Below are 21,026 nucleotides of genomic sequence, written 5' to 3'. Positions count from 1 at the left end.
TTCTATATCGCACAGAGACAAACCCACGATATATCGAGCATATAGATATATCGCCCAGCCCTACTATCAAGTTAATTTCTTTAGTTGTTGAAATGAAATCCATGGTGACTGGCTAATTGTTTTGCTAGCAGCTAAGCTAGCATGTCATGAGAGTAGCGGTGCTGTGTACACTGTTGCGGTTGGGTCGCATGTTTCGGCGTGGGCCGTTCTACCAGGATGCAGACGGGAACTCCGGAAGCAATATACAGGTAAGGAAAATGATGTATTCCTCATAAATCACACAGAGTAGAAACAAAAGAGTCGCGTGCCGATTGCACAGGAAGCTAAAGCAAAACTTAGCACAGGAATCAAAAAGGTAACAAGCATATCGAATTGATACCCAAATTTGAGGTATCATCCAAAACTAGTATTGAATTTAGAGATTTCACCATCTACGGTCCGTAATATCATCAAAAGGTTCAGACTGAGTGTGGTGAACAGCGGGAATAAGTAGCTCTCTGATTAGTGCCCAGGAGCAGGTGAGTGTCCCGAACACTAATCAGAGGCAGGTGAAAACAATCTGCAGTCATGACAACTAAAACACAAACCCAGGCGTGCTCAAAACAGGAAGTGAACTAAGACTAAACAAACATAATCCGGGCTGCGGATCATGACATACTTTATCACGTCTGCGCTGAGCAGATGTGTAGAGGCCAGAATTGAATTGGCATCTATGGTCTGTTGACAACAGTGTTTCTTTTCCCCAAATCTTACTCTATTTCAGTGGTTCTTAACCTGGGTTCGATCGAACCCTAGGGGTTCAGTGAGTCGGTCTCAGGGGTTCGGCGGAGGTCAAGACACACCCGACTCATCGTGTAAATAAAAACTTCTCCCTATCGGCGTATTACGGATACGGCAACAGCTGACTGATTTGCAGGTGTGTAATTTGTTGTGAGTTTATGCACTGTGTTGGTTTTGTTCTTTGAACCAGGTGATGTTCATGCACGGTTCATTTTGTGCACCAGTAAAAAAAACATGGTAACACTTTAGTATGGGGAACATATTCACCATTAATTAGTTGCTTATTAACATGCAAATTAGTAACATATTGGCTCTTAACTAGTCATTATTAAGAACTTATTAATGCCTTATTCCGCATGGCCTTAATATAACCCTAACCCTCTAACCCTGGCCCTAACCGTAACCCTAACCAAATAACTCTAAATGAAGTCTTTGTTACTTAGACTTTTGACAAGAACAAGAAAGTTTGATCATATTACGCCTATACTGGCTCACCTGCACTGGCTTCCTGTGCACTTAAGATGTGACTTTAAGGTTTTACTACTTACGTATAAAATACTACACGGTCTAGCTCCGTCCTATCTTGTCGATTGCATTGTACCATATGTCCCGGCAAGAAATCTGCGTTCAAAGAACTCTGGCTTATTGGTGATTCCCAGAGCCCAAAAAAAGTCTGCGGGCTATAGAGCGTTTTCTATTCGGGCTCCAGTACTATGGAATGCCCTCCCAGTAACAGTTAGAGATGCTACCTCAGTAGAAACATTTAAGTCCCATCTTAAAACTCATTTGTATACTCTAGCCTTTAAATAGCCCCCCTGTTAGACCAGTTGATCTGCCGTTTCTTTTCTTTTCTCCTCTGCTCCCCTCTTCCTTGTGGAGGGGGGGGGGGGGGGGGGGCACAGGTCCGGTGGCCATGGATGAAGTGCTGGCTGTCCAGAGTCGGGACCCGGGGTGGACCGCTCGCCTGTGCATCGGCTGGGAACATCTCTGCGCTGCTGAACCGTCTCCGCTTGGGATGGTGTCCTGCTGGCCCCACTATGGACTGGACTCTTACTATTATGTTGGATCCACTACGGACTGGACTCTCACAATATTATGTCAGACCCACTCGACATCCATTGCTTTCGGTCTCCCCTAGAGGGGGGGGGGGTTACCCACATATGCGGTCCTCTCCAAGGTTTCTCATAGTCATTCACATCGACGTCCCACTGGGGTGAGTTTTTCCTTTCCCTTATGTGGGCTTTGTACCGAGGATGTCGTTGTGGCTTGTGCAGCCCTTTGAGACACTTGTGATTTAGGGCTATATAAATAAACATTGATTGACTGCGTGGGTTCTCTCCGGGTACTCCGGCTTCCTCCCACTTCCAAAGACATGCACCTGGGGATAAGGTGATTGGCAACACTAAAATTGGCCCTAGTGTGTGAATGTTGTCTGTCTATCTGTGTTGGCCCTGCGATGAGGTGGCGACTTGTCCAGGGTGTACCCCGCCTTCCACCCGATTGTAGCTGAGATAGGCTCCAGCGCCCCCCGCGACCCCAAAGGGAATAAGCGGTAGAAAATGGATGGATGGATGGATGATTGATTGAATATGTTCCCCTAGTGTCCAAAAAACTCTAAATTAAGTCTTTGTTACTGAGAACATGTTCCCCATACTAAAGTGTTACCAAAAAACATATAACTTTGTCTTGAATTTGGAAAAAAACAACATTTTATTTTTCACTGAAGAAGGGTTCGGTGAATGCGCATATGAAACTGGTGGGGTTCGGTACCTCCAACAAGGTTAAGAACCACTGCTCTATTTAATTCACTTGTTATGGTTTTAACTTAGAAGCAAATTGAAAATGAAAGGGTTGAAATCCATATTCGCATAACTACAGACAACTGATAAATGTAGCTTAGGATGTACAAAACCCAAAATTAGTGAAGTTGGCAATTTGTGTAAATCGTAAAGGAAAACATAATACAATGATTTGCAAATCATTTTCAACCTATATTCAATGACAAGATATTTAATATTCTAACTGGAAAACTTTGTTATTTTTTGCAAATATTAGCTCATTTGGAATTTGACGCCTGCAACATGTTTCAAAAAAGCTGGCACTAGTGGCCAAAAAGACTGAGAAAGTTGAGGAATGCTCATCAAAGACTTATTTGGAACATCCCACAGGTGAACAGTCTAATTGGGAACAGGTGGGTGCCATGATAGGGTATAAAAGCAGCTTCCATGAAATGCTCAGTCATTCACAAACAAGGATGGGGCGAGAGTCACCACTTTGGGAGTAACTGCGTGAGCGAATTGTCGAACAGTTTAGGAACAACGTTTCTCAACGAGCTATTGCAAGACATTTAGGGATTTCACCATCTACGGTCCATAATATCATCAAAAGGTTCAGAAAATCTGGAGAAATCCCTGCACGTAAGCGGCAATGCCCGTGACCTTCGATCCCTCAGCAAGTACTGCATCAAAAAGTGACATCAGTGTGTAAAGGATATCACCACATGGGCTCAGGAACACTTCAGAAAACCACTGTTAGTAACTACAGTTTGTCGCTACATATGTAAGTGCAAGTTAAAACTCTACTATGCAAAGCGAAAGCCATTTGTCCACAACACCCAGAAACGCCGCCGGCTTCGCTGGGCCCACACTCATCTAAGATGGACTGATGCAAAGTGGAAAAGTGTTCTGTGGTCTGAGGAGTCCACATTTCAAATTGTTTTTGGAAACTGTGGACGTCATGTCCTCCGGACCAAAGAGAAAAAGAAGCCTCCGGACTGTTGTAGTGGCAAAGTTCAAAAGCCAGCATCTGTGATGGTATGGGTGTATTAGTGCCCAGGGCATGTGTAACTTACACATCTGTGAAGGCACAATTAATGCTGAAAGGTACATACAGGTTTCGGAGCAACATATGTTGCCATCCAAGCAACGTCTTATTCATGGACGCCCCTGCTTATTTCAGCAAGACAATGCCAAGCCACATTCTGCACGTGTTACAACAGCGTGGCTTCATAGTAAAAGAGTGCAGGTACTAGACTGGCCTGCCTGTAGTCCAGACCTGTCTCCCATTGAAAATGTGTGGCGCATTATGAAGCCTAAAATACCATAACGGAGACCCCGGACTGTTGAACAACTTAAGCTGTACATCAAGCAAAAATGGGAAAGAATTCCACCTGAAAAGCTTAAAAAATGCGTCTCCTCAGTTTTCAAACGTTTACTGAGTGTTGTTAAAAGGAAAGGCCATGTAACACAGTGGTAAAAATGCCCCTGTGCCAACTTTTTTGCAATGTGTTGCTGCCATTAAATTCTAAGTTAATGATTATTTGCAAAAAAAAAACAAGTTTCTCAGTTCGAACATTAAATATCTTGTCTTTGCTGTCTATTCAATTGAATATAAGTTGAAAAGGATTTGCAAATCATTGTATTCTGTTTTTATTTACAAATTACACAACGTGCCAACTTCACTGGTTTATTTCATTTTCCTCGTCTTTTCAAAGCTTCTTAGAAAACACCGCCCTGCTCATGTGGCTCATAACTGGAACAAGTGCTGTGCAACATAAGGATACAGCATGGCTCAGGTGGTAGTGGTCTCCCAACATACGTTGCAGGTTCGATCCTCAGTCCCCCTGTGACCATGTCAAAGTACCCTTGGGTAATACTTGAACCCCCAGTTGCTCTTAATGCTGTGTTGTCAGTAGGCAAATGTGTAATAGTGTCAAAGCGTTAGTGTACCTTGAAGGTAGAAAAGCACTATACATCCATCCATTTTCTACCGCTTGTCCCTTTTTGAGGTCGCGGGGGGGTGCTGGAGCCTATCTCAGCTGCATTCGGGCGGAAGGCGGTGTACACCCTGGACAAGTTGCCACCTCATCACAGGGCCAACACAGATAGACAGACAACATTCACACACTAGGGCCAATTTAGTGTTGCCAATCAACCTATCTCCAGGTGCATGTCTTTGGAGGTGGGAAGTTGGGAACCCAGGACCTTCGTATTGTGAGGCACATGAGAAGAGACGGTGCGGTGAACAGCAGCCAGTCGAGGCACGTCACTCAGTTGAGCCTCACCATGGATTGCGCAATGACTCGGCTAACTGCTGGCCTGCTGTGCAGTGAGACCGTATTGCTATATGAATTATATTATACATTTGCATAGTTTAGTTAGCTGAGGTATGTAATGTACAGTATATTTTGTCAACAACTGTATGTGTGTAACGTATTTCTTGTGCTGAGCAATCATAAAACTGCAGCGAAGACGCACTGTGAGGCTCGCAGTAATCCCGCCTCCTGGTGGTAGAGGGCGCTAGTGATCCCAGGGAGCATTTCTGCGGCTACTCGGCTGCAGAAGAAGTGACAACAAGCAGCAACAGTTAGCAGCGATCGTTTATTTTTTTCCTCTCGCCTGGACTTTTAACATGGAGGATTACATATCTAAAATAAAACAGTTTTCTAAACTGGACTTTCAATCGAAGCAGGAGGTAATACTTAAAGGAAGATCTCCATCGAGACAGAGAGACTTTTAAAACTGAGGAAAGATAAGGAAGACTTCTATAAACAAGTTATCGATGCTTTTGTTCAAAAGGATCTGCACATGGACATTTATAAGTAAAGGTAAGACCATAATAACGTTTTTTTTTAATTAAATATGCTTTTTTGTGTGCTACAATTTGTATGTGTAAAGTTAAAGTTAAGTTAAAGTACCAATGATTGTCACACACACTGTGTGTGGTGAAATTTGTCCTCTGCATTTGACCCATCCCCTTGATCACCCCCTGGGAGGTGAGGGGAGCAGTGGGCTGCAGTGGCGCCGCGCCCGGGAATCATTTTTGGTGATTTAACCCCCAATTCCAACCCTTGATACTGAGTGCCAAGCAGGGAAGAATGCTGGTATGAGCTTTTAAACATAACCCGTTAACTGCTGCCAATCAAATGGTGAATAAGATACTCTTTAGGGTTCATATGTTTGTAAATCTGACTGTGATGAAGTCAGTGCCTCACCAGCCATCAACCTCACCGCACGTCACTGAAACAAAACCTATTTACCATTTACATATATATACTCCATCCATCCATCCATTTTATGTACCGCTTATCCTAGATCAGTGGTTCTTAACCTTGTTGGAGGTACCGAACCCCACCAGTTTCATATGCGCATTCACCGAACCCTTCTTTAGTGAAAAATAAAATGTTTTTTTTTTCAAATTCAAGACAAAGTTGTATGTTTTTGGTAACACTTTAGTATGGGGAACATATTCTAAGTAACAAAGACTTAATTTAGAGTTTTTTGGACACTAGGGGAACATATTCTAAGTAACAAAGACTTAATTTAGAGTTATTTGGACACTAGGGGAACATATTCTAAGTAATAAAGACTTCATTTGGAGTTATTTGGACACTAGGGGAACATATTCTAAGTAATAAAGACTTCATTTAGAGTTATTTGGTTAGGGTTAGGGTTAGGGTTAGAGGGTTAGGGTTATAATAAGGCTGTGCCGAATAAGGCATTAATAAGTACTTAATAATGATTAGTTAAGAGCCAATATGTTACTAATTTGCATGTTAATAAGCAACTAATTAATGGTGAATATGTTCCCCATACTAAAGTGTTACCATGTTTTTTTACTGGTGCATAAAATGAACCGTGCATGAACATCACCTTGTTCAAAGAACAAAACCAACACAGTGCATAAACTCACAACAAATTACACACCTGCAAATCAGTCAGCTGTTGCCGTATCCGTAATACGCCGATAGGGAGAAGTTTTTATTTACACGATGAGTCGGGTGTGTTTTGACCTCCGCCGAACCCCTGAGGCCGACTCACCGAACCCCTAGGGTTCGATCGAACCCAGGTTAAGAACCACTGTCCTAGATAGATAGATAGTACTTTATTGATTCCTTCAGGAGAGTTTCCTCAGGAAAATTAAAAATCCTCACTAGGGTTGTAGGTTAGCTGGAGCCTATCCCAGCAGACTTTAGGCGAGAGGCGGGGTACACTCAAGACTGGTCGCCAACCATTCGCAGGGTACACATATCATACTATGACATGAAAATGTATATCGTATGTAGGGTTGTACGGTATACAGGTATTAGTATAGTACCACGATACTAATGAATCATATTCGGTACTATACCTTCTCTAAAAACTACCGGTCCCCCACATCGTCACGTCGTGTCATGCAGACGAGCATGTTCGCCAATTCATAATCACGGAGTACTTACAAGCGTTGACAGAAAAGGGAGAACGGACACATTTTGGCTTAATAATTAATGATAAAGGTGAAGTTATAACAGGAAGAGGTGCTAAAAATGGCTAGCCAGCGGCTAGTGTTCGTCCACAGTCAACAGTGTTGTAACTACTTCAAATTCACTAATCCTTGTCGCCATGGAGACATATTCAAGTATATTTATTACAATTATCATCCCCGTAGGATGAGTGAAAGCTCTAAGTGCTTTACTACACACCAGCATTAAGACAAGGGGTGTGTTAAGAATGGTCTATAATTGGCAAAGTCCAAACAAGACTTCCTTATGCCTGATCAAGAACCATTAAAATAATCATCTTGACTTTGAACATACTACACACATGTGAATGACGGCATACTTGGTCAACAGCCATACATGTCACACTAAGGGCGGCAACACGTTGCCAAAAAGTTGGAACAAGGGCATGTTCACCACTGTGTTACATGGCCTTTCCTTTTAACAACACTCAGTAAACGTTTGGGAACTGTGGAGACACATTTTTGAAGCTTTTTATGTGGAATTCTTTCCCATTCTTGCTTGATGTACAGTACATCGAAGCTTAAGTTGTTCAACAGTTCCGGGTCTCCGTTGTGGTATATTACGCTTCATAATGCGCCACACATTTCAAATGGGAGACAAGTCTGGACTACGGGCCAGTCTAGTACCCGCACTCTTTTACTACGAAGCCACGCTGTTGTAACACTTGCCTTGGTATTGTCTTGCTGAAATAAGCAGGGGCGTCCATGATAACGTTGCTTGGATGGCAACATATCAACATCAGCATTAATGTGCCTTCACAGATGTGTAAGGGCACTAATACACCCCCATACCATCACAGATGCTGGCTTTTGAACTTTGCGCCTATAACAATCCGGATGGTTCTTTTCCTCTTTGTTCCGGAGGACACGACGTCCACAGTTTCCAAAAAACAATTTGAAATGTGGACTCGTCAGACCACAGAACTCTTTTCCACTTTGCATCATTCAGTGAAATCCCTAAATTCCTTGCAATAGATGGTTGAGAAATGTTGTTCTTAAACTGTTGGACAATTTGCTCACGCATATGTTGACAAAGTGGTGACCCTCGCCCCATCCTTGTTTGTGAATGACTGAGCATTTCATGGAAGCTGCTTTTATACCCAATCATGGCACCCACCTGTTCCCAATTAGCCTGTTCACCTGTGGGATGTTCCAAATAAGTGTTTGATGAGCATTCCTCAACTTTATCAGTCTTTTTTGCCACTTGTGCCAGCTTTTTTGAAACATGTTGCAGGCATCAAATTCCAAATGAGCTAATATTGGCAAAAAATAACAAAGTCTTCCAGTTCGAACGTTAAATATCTTGTCTTTGCAGTCTACTCATTTGAATATAGGTCGAAAAGGATTTACAAATCTTTGTATACTGTTTTTATTTACCATTTACACAACGTGCCAACTTCACTGGTTTTGGGTTTTGTATATAACTAAACTAAACTAAACTAAATATTTCAGTGTGTGTGCCTAAAAGTACTTTTTGAGCACATTCAACAATACCGTGATAATAATAATAACCGTTATTTTGGTCACAGTAACTGTTATATGGAAAATTTTTTACATAATTTTATGAAAATACAGTATATTGTCGTTATCTGGATTTTTTTTTTTTTTTTAAGACCTACAGTCGTGGTCAAAAGTTTACATACACTTGTGAAGAACATAATGTCATGGCTGTTTCCAATAATTTCTACACCTCTTATTTTTTGTGATAGAGTGATTGGAGCACATACTTGTTGGTCACAAAAAACATTCATGAAATTTGGTTCTTTTATGAATTTATTATGGGTCTACTGAAAATGTGACAATCTGCTGGGTCAAAAGTATACATACTGCAATGTTAATATTTGGTTACATGTCCCTTGGCAAGTTTCACTGCAATAAGGCGCTTTTGGTAGCCATCCACAAGCTTCTGGCAAGCTTCTGGTTGAATTTTTGACCACTCCTCTTGACAAAATTGGTGCAGTTCAGCTAAATTTGCTGCTTTTCTGACATGGACTTGTTTCTTCAGCATTGTCCACACGTTTAAGTCAGGACTTTGGGAAGGCCATTCTAAAACCTTAATTCTAGCCTGATTTAGCCATTCCTTTACCACTTTTGACGTGTGTTTGGGGTCATTGTCCTGTTGGAACACCTAACTGCGCCCAAGACCCAACCTCCAAGCTGATGATTTTAGGTTGTCCTGAAGAATTTGGAGGTAATCCTCCTTTTTCATTGTCCCATTTAAAGCACCAGTTCCATTGGCAGCAAAACAGGCCCAGAGCATAATACTACCACCACCATGCTTGACGGTAGGTTTGGTGTTCCTGGGATTAAAGGCCTCACCTTTTCTCCTCCAAACATATTGCTGGGTATTGTGGCCAAACAGCTAAATTTTTGTTTCATCACATGGATGCTTTAAAATGTAATATCGGAAATTATAGGTATCGGTTTCAAAAAGTATAATTTATGACTTTTTAAAACGCCGCTGTACGCAGTGGTACACGGACGTAGGAAGAAGTACAGAGCAGTTGCGTCTCCCAGTTATACCTGCCAACCCTCCCGATTTTCTCGGGAGACTCCCGAATTTCAGTGTCCCTCCCGTAAATCTCCCGGGGCAACCATTCTCCCGAATTCCTCCCGATTTCCACCCATACAACAATATTGGGGGCGTGCCTTTAAGGCACTGCCTTTGCGTGCCGGCCCAGTCACATAATATCTACGGCTTTTCACATACACAAGTGAATGCAGGGCATACTTGGTCAACAGCCATACAGGTCACACTGAGGGTGGCCGTATAAACAACTTTAACACTGTTACAAATATGCGCCACACTGTGAACCCACACCAAACAAGAATGACAAACACATTTCGGGAGAACATCCGCACCGTAACACAACATAAACACAACAGAACAAATACCAAGAACCCCTTGCAGCACTAACTCTTCCGGGACGCTACAATATACACCCCGCCCCCCTCAACCTCCTCATGTTCTCTCAGGGAGAGCATGTCCCAAATTCCAGGCTGCTGTTTTGAGGCATGTTAAAAAAAATTATGCACTTTGTGACTTCAATATTAAATATGGCAGTGCCATGTTGGCATTTTTTTCCATAACTTGAGTTGATTTATTTTTGGAAAACCTTGTTACATTGTTTAATGCATCCAGCGGGGCATCACAACAAAATTAGGGATACTAATGTGTTAATTCCACGACTGTATATATCGGTATCGGTTGATATCGGAATCGGTAATTAAGAGTTGGACAATATCGGAATATCGGATATCGGCAAAAAAGCCATTATCGGACATCTCTATTCTGGAGGAAAGTTCTGTTCTGTACATTGCTGTATGTATACTGTTGACCCAGCAGATTTGGTCACATTTTCAGTAGACCCATAATAAATTCATAAAAGAACCAAACTTCATGAATGTTTTTTTGTGACCAACAAGTATGTGCTCCAATCACTCTATCACAAAAAAAAAAAGTGTTGTAGAAATGATTGGAAACTCAAGACAGCCATGACATTATGTTCTTTACAAGTGTATGTAAACTTTTGACCACGACTGTATATCGAGATATACATGTTTTCGTCCATATTGCACAGCACCAACCAGAACATAACGTAGGCTAGTGGACATATCATGCAAGATGCAAGTATGGCATCTGTTGCACGATGCACTGCAGCCCCCAAAAATATATAACATTATGTCACTATGATAAATAATACGTCATAGTGCTGACAATTTGGATTGAACTGATTTAAAACCAAATCACGCGAGCATAAATATTGATTAATATAGTCTGTGGTACATATATATATAAAACTATTCATTGTTGATTCAAATGTGTTTATATTTAATGCGATTGAGGTTTTTTTTTTTATGCACATCCATGTCATACGTTAAATTACTTTCCGGTTTGATTCGGTGGTTGCCTGGGGAGAATTCTAAGGATGATGTCATGTGTGTCAACGGATGCAAGCAACCGCGATAACAGCATCGCAGCATATCTTACGCTCACACGTTTGCAAGCTCCGAAAAAAAATGAATGTATGAATGCATATATATGTAATATGTAACATATACAGTACATTTCGGTCGGATAGGTAAAGTGCGTTCTCGCTCCATCTTCTGATGTCGTCATCGTCATTCATTCTTACCGCATCATTCCGGAGACACCGTCTGCGTTTGTCCATGTTCCGGTGACGCAATCAGCAAAAGAGCTCAATCCACCTTATTGGTTCGACGTTTAGGTGTTTTCCCCCTCTCCTCTCCTCTTCTCTTTTTTTTTTTTTTTTTTGCAAGGATAGCGTGTTGTCCCGTGGATTGCTGGTAAAAAGCTCGCTGCACCATCAGGTTCTATCTTTGCCGCAACCACAACCCCTCCTCTCTCTCTCTAACCAAGCCCCCACTAGCCCCCCCCCCTCCCTCCCTCCAACTCGCCGCTCTTTGCGCCTGCAGTGTGGAAGGTTTTCTCCACCGAGGCAGGGACGTAGCAAACATTTTGGAGGGGGCAGGTGCTCAAGCCCCCCCCCCCCCCAAAAAGGCACCCGTCACAAAAAATTTCCATAAATTATTATTATTGTTAGCGATAAAAAAAAAACAGATTAATTAATTATGACCTGTATTTAATTATGACCTGTAGTTAATTAATAATAATAATTATGCATTTTATCTGTATATGACAACAGACAGTTTTCTAAAGTGTTTTTGTGAAGTGTATAAATAATTATATTCACAATATATTGTTTTTGTATATATGCTTTGTAAATATGCGGTATGTGGGTTTATTCCATGGCGGAACCAATGTTCGCTCTGTACGTGTTGTGGTGTGGGGCATTAATGATTGATGCACACTTGTTACGCTGTCCCAGGAAAACAAAGTCCCTTTCAAGTTGTCAACGTAAGCACCCAAAAGGATGTATTTACCCCTCCAGTGAATGCGGCCAATGAGGTAATCTTAAAGCAGGGGTCCCCAGACTCTTTGATTCGGGGGACGCATTGGGTTAAAAAAATTTAGGCAGCCGGGATGTGATATATATATATATATATATATATATATATATATATATATATATATATATATATATATATATATATATATATATATATATATATACATACATATATATATATATATATATATATATATATATATATATATATATATACATACATATATATATATATACATATATATATATATATATATATACATACATATATACATACATACATATATATATATATATATATACATATATATATATATATACATATATATATATATATATATACATACATACATACATACATATATATATATATATATATATATATATATATATATATATATATATATATATATATATATATATATATATATATATATATATATATATATATATATATATATATATATATATATATATATATATATATCAGTGACGTGCGGGCCTCACCTGCCATCATCGAAAGAAAAAAAATGTAAAAAGAAATTAAATTGTTATATGTATTCAGTGATTATACTATAAAGTTATTTTCCATTTAACTTCACCAGTTTTAGATTATTTTTATTCAAAATCGCTGAATTTTCACATTTGCCGTTCAAATACTGAGAAGAGACGGTGCGGTGATCAGCAGCCAGTTGAGGCACGTCACTCAGTTGTGCCTCAACATGGATTGCGGACTCGGCTAACTGCTGGCCTGCTGTGCAGTGAGACCGTATTGCTATATGAATTATATTATACATTTCCATAGTTTAGTTAGCTGAGGTATATAATGTACAGTGTATTTTGTCAACAACTGTATGTGTGTAACGTATTTCTTGTGCTGAGCGATCATAAAACTGCTGCAAAGACGCACTGTGTGAGGCTCGCGTAATCCCGCCTCCTGGTGCCGGTTAATGCACCTCCGCCGCAGAGTGCACCCCCCGACGGGAGCGCCACACCAACCAAAGCCCACACCCAAACCCGAATCCACCCAAAAAAAGTCACTTAACAAGAAGCCAAAAAGTGCAAAAACAACATTGCTCGCGCCGGAGGAGCCGTGAACGACTGCAGGGACACAACATTAGGTACACCTGCAGACTGCAGCACGGATTTCATATTTCATTCATTCACAACTCCTCCAACACCAACACCACTGTTCCCGCACTTATAAGTAAAGGCAGGCCTGGCCCTAACCAATCTGGCGCCCTAGGAAAGATTTTAGGTGGCGCCCCCCCACATCGGCAGTGAAGTGTATATACTCACAAGAAACCGAATAGCTTTGTCTTTGACCTTTTTTTTACTTAAAGAAAGCAAATTAACAATCAGAATAGTTAACAAGATTTAAAAAAAATATGAATAAATAAATCCATCCATCCATCCATCTTCTTCCGCTTATCTGAGGTCGGGTCGCGGGGGCAGCAGCTTAAGCAGGGAAGCCCAGACTTCCCTCTCCCCAGCCACTTCATCCAGCTCCTCCCGGGGGATCCCGAGGCGTTCCCAGGCCAGCCGGGAGAGATAGTCTTCCCAGCGTGTCCTGGGTCTTCCCCGTGGCCTCCTACCGGTCGGACGTGCCCGAAACACCTTCCTAGGGAGGCGTTCGGGTGGCATCCTGACCAGATGCCCGAACCACCTCATCTGGCTCCTCTCGATGTGGAGGAGCAGCGGCTTTACTTTGAGCTCCCCCCGAATGACAGAGCTTCTCACCCTATCTCTAAGGGAGAGCCCCGCCACTCGGCGGAGGAAACTCATTTCGGCCGCTTGTACACGTGATCTTGTCCTTTCGGTCATGACCCAAAGCTCATGACCATAGGTGAGGATGGGAACGTAGATCGACCGGTAAATCGAGAGCTTTGCCTTCCGGCTCAGCTCCTTCTTCACCACAACGGATCGATACAGCGTCCGCATTACTGAAGACGCCGCACCGATCCGCCTGTCGATCTCACGATCCACTCTTCCCCCACTCGTGAACAAGACTCCGAGGTACTTGAACTCCTCCACTTGGGGCAAGATCTCCTCCCCAACCCGGAGATGGCACTCCACCCTTTTCCGGGAGAGAACCATGGACTCGGACTTGGAGGTGCTGATTCCCATCCCAGTCGCTTCACACTCGGCTGCGAACCGATCCAGCGAGAGCTGAAGATCTTGGCCAGAGGAAGCCATCAGGACCACATCATCTGCAAATAGCAGAGACCTAATCCTGCAGCCACTAAACCAGATCCCCTCAACGCCCTGACTGCGCCTAGAAATTCTGTCCATAAAGGTTATGAACAAAATCGGTGACAAAGGGCAGCCTTGGCGGAGTCCAACCCTCACTGGAAACGTGTCCGACTTACTGCCGGCAATGCGGACCAAGCTCTGGCACTGATTATACAGGGAGCGAACTGCCACAATAAGACAGTCCGTTACCCCATACTCTCTGAGCACTCCCCACAGGACTTCCCGGGGTACACGGTCGAATGCCTTCTCCAAGTCCACAAAGCACATGTAGACTGGTTGGGCAAACTCCCATGCACACTCAAGGACCCTGCCGAGAGTACAGAACTGGTCCACAGTTCCACGACCAGGACGAAAACCACACTGTTCCTCCTGAATCCGAGGTTCGACTATCCGGCGTAGCCTCCTCTCCAGTACACCTGAATAGACCTTACCGGGAAGGCTGAGGAGTGTGATCCCACGATAGTTGGAACACACCCTCCGGTTCCCCTTCTTAAAGAGAGGAACCACCACCCCGGTCTGCCAATCCAGAGGTACCGCCCCCGATGTCCACGCGATGTTGCAGAGTCTTGTCAACCAAGACAGGCCCACAACATCCAGAGCCTTAAGGAACTCCGGGCGGATCTCATCCACCCCCGGGGCCTTGCCACCGAGGAGCTTTTTAACTACCTCGGCAACCTCAGCCCCAGAAATAGGAGAGCCCACCACAGATTCCCCAGGCCCTGCTTCCTCATAGGAAGACGTGCTGGTAGAATTGAGGAGGTCTTCGAAGTATTCCCTCCACCGATCCACAACATCCGCAGTCGAGGTCAGCAGAGCACCATCCCCACCATACACGGTGTTGACACTGCACTGCTTCCCCTTCCTGAGGCGGCGGATGGTGGTCCAGAATTGCTTCGAAGCCGTCCGGAAGTCTTTTTCCATGGCCTCCCCGAACTCCTCCCATGTCCGAGTTTTTGCCTCCGCGACCGCTGAAGCCGCACACCGCTTGGCCTGTCGGTACCTGTCTGCTGCCTCAGGAGTCCCATGAGCCAAAAGAACCCGATAGGACTCCTTCTTCAGCCTGACGGCATCCCTCACCGCCGGCGTCCACCAACGGGTTCTAGGATTACCGCCACGACAGGCACCAACTACCTTGCGGCCACAGCTCCAATCGGCCGCCTCGACAACAGAGGTACGGAACATCGTCCACTCGGACTCAATGTCCAGCACCTCCCTCGTGACGAATAAATAAATAAATGAATGCAAAAAATAAAAAATTAATATATGAAATACAATATTTTTTACATACATATTGCTTAATTAACATTAATGATGTGCACTTTAACAACTAGGCTTACAACTATACCTAATATATAAAGGGGTGGAAAAGTGACTATTACCTGCAGGGCAAACATTAGCTAACCAGAAGGCAATAACAATGTAAACAAAAAACACCTGCTTAAAAGATCTAATACAAATGTCCCTGAGGAATGTAAGGTGGGAGTACTGTAATTACCTAACGTTACATTATTATTTTCCATAACAATTTAGCCCCCTCCACAATATTAACCCGACGTTAAAACAGAACTAGCTATTTATTGATTAGCAATTGCCGAATCATGTAACATTAGCTTAATGCTAAAAAGCCAGGTTACTATCACATTCTGTAACAGACAAATAATTTCATGTAGGCTAACGTTACCTACCTGCTACCTGTCTTTTTCTCGTTTCTCCTCCTCTTCTTTTCTCTTTTTTCTTCCCTGGGCACCTGACAGTTTTGGCCGTTTTGACATCTTGTGTTGATTTTTTGTTGTGGTGACGTCCAAAAAGAGTCATGATACGGGAAGGGAGGGGGCGCACCGTGCGAGGGGGGGGGGGCTTTACTTTGCATTTTAATTAACGTGGTATTTTTTGTATTTAGAAATAATAGTACCAACTTTTTTTTTTCTCCAACATTTGTGGCACTGGCGTGGCGCCCCCTGATGGACGGCGCCCTTAACATTTGCCTATACAGCCTATGCCACGGGCCGGCCCTGAGTAAAGGTAAGACCATAATAACATTTTTTTTAATTAAATGTGCTTTTTTGTGTGCTACAGTTTGTATGTGTAAAGTTAAAGTTAAGTTAAAGTACCAATGATTGTCACACACACACTAGGTGTGGTGAAATTTGTCCTCTGCATTTGACCCATCTCCTTGTTCACCCCCTGGGATGTGAGGGGAGCAGTGGGCAGCAGCGGCGCCGCGCCCGGGAATAATTGTTGGCGATTTAACCCCCAATTCCAACCCTTGATGCTGAGTGCCAAGCAGGGAAGAATGCTGGTATGAGCTGTTAAACATAACCCGTTAACTGCTGCCAATCAAATGGTGAATAAGATACTCTTTAGGGTTCATATGTTTGTAAATCTGACTGTGATGAAGTCTGTGCCTCACCAGTCATGAACCTCACCGCACGTCACTGATACATACATACATATATACATGCATTCATACACATATACAGTACATACATGCATACATATATATACATACACACACATACATACATACACACGTATATATATACATACACATGTATATATATACATACACATGTATATACATACATACACACATATACATGTGTATATACAGTATATACATATATATACACAAACACACACACACACATATACACACATATATAGGTGTGTATATACACACACACACACATATATATATATAGCATATATATACATAGCATATATATAGCATATATATATATATATATATATATATAGCATATATATAGAATATGTATATATATATAGAATATAGCATATATATATATTTAGAGCACAGAGTTTATGGAGTCATGGGGTTATGTGATCGAACTTACGTGTCCTTGTCAAGACCCGAGCAGCACTATTCTGAATGTGTTGAAGCATTTGAAGGCTTCTGCCCGGGATTCAGACGAGGAGTGCATTACAATAATCCAGCCTGGAGAAGACAAAGGCGTGGACCAGCTTCTTAGCATCACAGAGGAAAAGAGAGTGGTGATGTAAGCAGTTTTGGCAAGATGTTGGACGAGTGAATCAAAAGTGAGATGGGGGTCGAACTTGACACCCAAGTTAGTAGTGGTAGTGGTATGGCCAGAGAAACAGATGCAAGTCACAGAAAGGGGAAGGAGTTGGTGGGTGGTGTCGAGTAGGAGAGCTTCGGTTTTGGTACTGTTTCCCTTCTATGTCTTCCAGGCAGGAGGTGAGAACAGCATATAGAGCTGAGTGTCATCGGCATAGCTATGGAACACCATTCAATGCCTGGCAATGACGTGGCCCAGAGGGAGCATATCAGTGGTGGGCCGTCAGGGCTAGCAAGGTCTTCTCTGCTGGCCTAACATAAACAGAAATCATGAATATAATTAAAGATAAAATTAGTTTGTTATTTACTTTCCCTAAATAAAAGTATTCTTATTCATGTCATATTATGCTCCTTCCAGTGCTGTTATTTTTAGGTTAGAGTTTGTATCCAATCAGAATTCAGTTAGCTTATGTTGCCATGCTGTACGAAATCTGCCCAGGCCTTCAGAATGAACAATGCGGGGTCCGTGCACTGTAAGCGAACGGGCACATACAGTTGATAGATATCTGCGATAGCCAATCAGATCACAAGTTGTTGTCAATAAGGCCTTCAAGCTGGCCTTACGTTGAACGTGACATTTACGCATCCTGTGATTGGATACTCACCGGGACCGTTAGCGGATGAATTTGAGAACACATACAGTTGATAGACAGTTGCGATAGCCAATCAGATCACAAGTTGTTGACGGTAGCCTATCTAGGTAGCCTGATGTTAACGAGACTGTGATTGGATACTCACTTGTCATTCCAAAGTGAGTATCCCGTCACAAGTTGCAATTTAGCAGGAAGAAATCTCTTTTTTAACCTACAAAGAAGGAGAACAAAACGTTGATTAGGTGGCAGATATATATTTGCAAGGCCATTTTCAAGAAGGATATTTGAAGAGGAACTACATCTTGTGAGACGATGTCGGCCAACCCCGCAAGCTAGCTCAGCTGTCCGGCGATGAAAAGGGGAAATGCCCGCCACTTCCACTCGAAACAACGAGCGGTACCACTGGCTTATACGGCGTCGAATGGGTGCTACAAATTGTGAGTTTAAATATTTTATTTCTTTATTTTTTCACGTTTAATATGTTTTTTGCCATTTTAATTTTGACTGTACCACATAAGACATGTTTTATTTGCCGATGCGGGTTTATTGATTTTTGAATGCGCCAGAAAATAACCCGTTGTTGATGTTCTTCAATGCGCAGTAGCGCGTAAATGTGTTTCTGTATAGTATTTCTGCAGCAATGGTCATGTGGGGACATCAATTATGGTATTTTGAGAGGTAATCACTGAAGTCGGACATCACTGAAGGCCTAGGTGGGAAACGCACGGCCCACCATTGGAGCATATAGATGTTAAAGAGGGTCGGCCCAAGAACCGATCCTTGTGGAACTCCACAAGAGACTGTGTGAGTCTTAGATTTAAACTCCCCCAAGGCCACATAATCAGCTTTAACAGCGAGATAGGACCGGAACCATCTCAGAGCAGTGCCAGAAAAAACAGTTATTGTACGAAGGCGATAAAAGAGAATTGAATGTTAGCATGCGAACATTTTATGCTAGGTTTTTTTTTTGGCTAATTTTGTATGATTAAACTGAAAAATCATGGTTTGTGATACTCGGTGCTGCCGACCAAGTTTGACCAAGTTGTTATATTTAGAATTAGTATTATGTATTGTATGCATTGTAGCAGTATGACTAATATTGGGTTTCATCTGATCTGATTGTTACATTCTTATTTCAGAGTCAGGACACAGCAACCTGATCATTTCTACAAGGACGGAATAAACAAGCCATTCATGGAAGTTGGCTTACAAACTTAACATCTCTCGACACAAATATATTGTTTGGAATAATCAAAATATTTCACATAGAAACATAACATAAAAATCATAAAATAAATATACAGTAACTCACTAATAATAACAAAGAAAAATAAAAAGGGCATGAATACGTACCACATTCCAAAATACATCAAAGAAAAATACAATATGTAATGTGTAATATGATGCTTTTATTGTTTTTTTATTTTGTTTTTTAAGTGTTATCCTCACGTTTCTTGTTTCTTTTGTTTTTCTCTCTTCATGTTAGTCTTGTTTCAATATATTGTTCAGTTTTATTAAATTATGACGAAAATACGTTGTGTATACTCATTTTGAAAATGTTTAATGACAACATTTTTTTTATTCTCACATTGTTAAAATATCATCCTGTACTATATTGTTATTGAAATACATTTGGTGGAAAAAACATGTTTCCAGCACATGACAGGAAGGCCTATCTGTTTAACTATATACCTAATATTCATCACTGAACTGTTATAGTTTACCTTTCTATATCAGATCATTTTAACTGTATGCATTTTACTAGTATATAGAAAAGCTTTTTATAAGTTCATGCAAAATGTTGTGAGTGCATTTCAGTAGTGTGTATGAGAGCGTTTTTAGTAGTGTGCACTGTATGAGAGCGTTTCAGTAGTGTGTATGCGAGTTTCACTTGTGTACATGAGTGTTTCAGCAGTGTATGAGAGTGTTTCAATAGTGTGTGTGAAAGCATTTCAGTAGTGTGTAAGACAGTGTTTCACTTGTGTATATGACAGTGTTTCAGTAGTGTGTATGAGAGGGTTTTAGTACAGTGTATGAGAGGGTTTCAGTAGTGTGTGAGTGAATAATTTTTTTGTTGTTTATGTGAGAGCATTTCAGTAGTGTATGTAAGAGTGTTTGGGGACGGCGAGGCGCAGTTGGGAGAGTGGCCGTGCCAGCAACCTGAGGGTTCCTGGTTCAATCCCCACCTTCTACCAACCTCGTTGTGTCCTTGAGCAAGATACTTCACCCTTGCTCCTGATGGGTCGTGGTTAGGGCCTTGCATGGCAGCTCCCGCCATCAGTGTGTGAATGTGTGTGAATGGGTGAATGTGGAAATAGTGTCAAAGCGCTTTGAGTACCTTGAAGGTAGAAAAGCGCTATACAAGTAGAGCCCATTTACCATTTGTTTCAGTAACATGTGTGAGAGGCAATTCTGAATATTGTCCTCATATGTGACGTCACACGCAATTTATGCAAGTAAACATGACTCAAATTCTAGTAGGTCTCAGTTCTAGCGCATTTGTGTCAATTTCAAAATCTTTGTGGTAACATTTTTTTAACCGAATTACTGCATATCACATAGTAGATTAAAGGCCCAGACACACTCGATAGTCCTCAAAGATTTGCGCATACTCAGCGCGGACATCGGCTCGGCCTGTGCGTGCAAAGCTAAAACTTTATGACCGTGCAGACTGCATTTGTGTCACAAAATACCCAAATTACATGTAACAGTGATCTGCCTTTTGCCACCAAAGCATATCATCAAATTTAAATCAGGCCAATGTCTGAATTAAATGTTTCCCACGACTCGCCTCTGACAATATTAGACACAATTGATGTGCCTGGTCGATAACTGGCTGCAACATTTTGCTCGGAGCAGCTGGTAGCAAGCACAACCCCTGGAAAATGATGGAATCCCCAGTCTTGGAGGATTTTCATTAAGTTGTTTAATTTTACAGGAAAATATAGTAATTTTAAATGGCAACTTTAAGGCTTTAAGAAACAGTAAAATGAATCAAGAATATAAATTGTGGCAGTCAGTAACAGTTTAAATATTTACGTCAAGCAAAAAGAAAAAAATATGGAATCACTCAAATTTAATATTAAGAAATCA

General features: G+C 41.8%; 1 protein-coding gene across 1 annotated transcript in view; it reads right to left on the bottom strand.

Moving 5' to 3' along the window:
• ajm1 (apical junction component 1 homolog) overlaps positions 1-11,410 on the bottom strand; it is a 30,546-nt gene extending 19,136 nt beyond the window's left edge. Inside the window, exon 1 of the mRNA XM_061980714.2 lies at positions 11,196-11,410. The gene's annotated coding sequence lies outside the window, so the exon portion shown is untranslated. The remainder of the gene's footprint in view (positions 1-11,195) is intronic.
• Between the last annotated feature and the right edge of the window lie 9,616 nt (positions 11,411-21,026).

Source organism: Nerophis lumbriciformis, linkage group LG20 (genome assembly GCF_033978685.3).
Source record: "Nerophis lumbriciformis linkage group LG20, RoL_Nlum_v2.1, whole genome shotgun sequence".
NCBI classification, from domain to species: Eukaryota; Metazoa; Chordata; class Actinopteri; order Syngnathiformes; family Syngnathidae; genus Nerophis; species Nerophis lumbriciformis.
The sequence above is the reverse complement of the archived record's forward strand: the minus strand, read 5'-3'. Positions and strand labels throughout refer to the sequence as shown.